Source organism: Histoplasma capsulatum, genomic scaffold (genome assembly GCF_000149585.1).
Source record: "Histoplasma capsulatum NAm1 scaffold_1 genomic scaffold, whole genome shotgun sequence".
Classification (NCBI taxonomy): Eukaryota; Fungi; Ascomycota; class Eurotiomycetes; order Onygenales; family Ajellomycetaceae; genus Histoplasma; species Histoplasma mississippiense.
In genome coordinates this window covers 1,137,385-1,139,159 of record NW_001813982.1, presented here as the reverse complement: position 1 = coordinate 1,139,159, position 1,775 = coordinate 1,137,385, and positions in this window count along the sequence as shown.

Sequence of the window (1,775 nt, the reverse complement as noted above, 5' to 3'; positions counted from 1 at the left end):
CATGATTCTTTGCGGATTGGGCGTGAGATAAGTCCTACATAGGGCGTTGTCAAAAGATGAATTGTCATAACTTTGACCATGGGCAGCTTGTTGGATAGCTTTTGATGATACTCATATTCAACTCCTGAGTAGTGAGATTGCCAGTTGGATAGATGATGTTGAACGTGGACATGCAACAGTTAAAAATCCCTCAAGAAAGATGACAAAAAGATTAATGAATAGAAAGGAGAAGAAGGAACAAAAAAGCGAATCTATCTCTGCTTCTAATCCTTCTATACAGACACCTCAGATGCCAGCAGTTATATTTCCTCCCTCAACTCCTTCTTCATCTAATATTGTGTCTCCAAGTGAGATAATCAATGTGATGGTGATGAAATATATTATGGAAGGAATGGGAGGCATGGGAGGACTGAATTCAAACTTGTCATCGAATTCAAACTTGCCATCGAATCCCAACCTGCCGTCGAATCCGAACCTGCCATCGAATCCGAACCTGCCTCCTATTCGAAATAGTCCAATCCCTCAGTTTGGTGAACACGCGGATCTGTTTATTGATGAGTTCTTCAACTGGTTGATGACAGAGAGAGACCTCGAAGAGCAGAAGCTCTTTTAACTGCAAAGAGCATTATTCAGAATGAAGGATTTGAACTGGATCATATACGGACAATGACAAATGAGCAGGTGGTTCAGTTGAATATTGGAATGGGTATATTCTCGATAATAAGAAATGGGTTAAAGAGTCCTATCTGGCAGTCACAGTTGAAGGAGATTAAATTGTCTTTATCTGCTGTTTGTAATGATGACAGCAGACCTCATACTGCTTCTGCTTCTGAATTTGAAACTTAGATATTATATATCATCATAATTGAATTGCAATCTGAATCTTTTTAAATTTTACAATACTATCCTATATGAGCAGATCTGAAATATCCTCTTGCATCTTCTTCTCCCATGAAATTCTCAACTGCATGATGCAAGAAGGCTTCAAAATCCCCATCAAACTGATTCTCTAACTGACATCTGTATCTTCTAATCCATTCTTTCAACGCGTGAAATGACTCCTCTATAGGATTATAATCAGGAGAATATGGAGGTAAGAATGAGGGTGGATATCAACATCAAATTCATCCTTCACAAAGCAGACAGCCTCATCGCGATATGCAGTTGGATATGCCTCAAAAAAGTCCTCCAAACCTGACAAGATATCCGGTGTGATCTTTGGCTTTACACCCCATGTTGAATGAGGACTTCTAGCAGTTCCAAAGCAGCGAATATTTCGTTGGATTCGATATACAGTGGCCAGATGGCACTCAATGGTCCGCGCAATCTGAGCAGGCATATAACCATCGTTTAGAAGGCGTACGATCTCATTGGTGGTAAATTCGCTGAGCTGGGAGGGCATATTGGCAGATTTGATGATAAAGGTGCGTATTTGAATGGATTGGATGATATTTGAATGATTTTTAGAGATACGTGGATATTTTTGGTTATTTCTGCGGTGTTTTTGCTACTATTTTTCAGGGGGGTGTCAGAAAATTCTGGTTTTCGCAAGGCTTTACGTCCGCCACAAATAGTCAAAACATGCCATTTATGTCCCTCCACAGGGTCTAAATGCCAATGATAAATTAATACCTATTTAAATATGGAGAATAGTATTTATATATTATGGGCTGGCTACCAAAATTTAATATATATACCAACCTCCCTCCATGTCCCTTCCTCCATTAAGATCACTCAGAATTCATTGTCTCCCTCCGCCCCATTTTCCGGCTTGC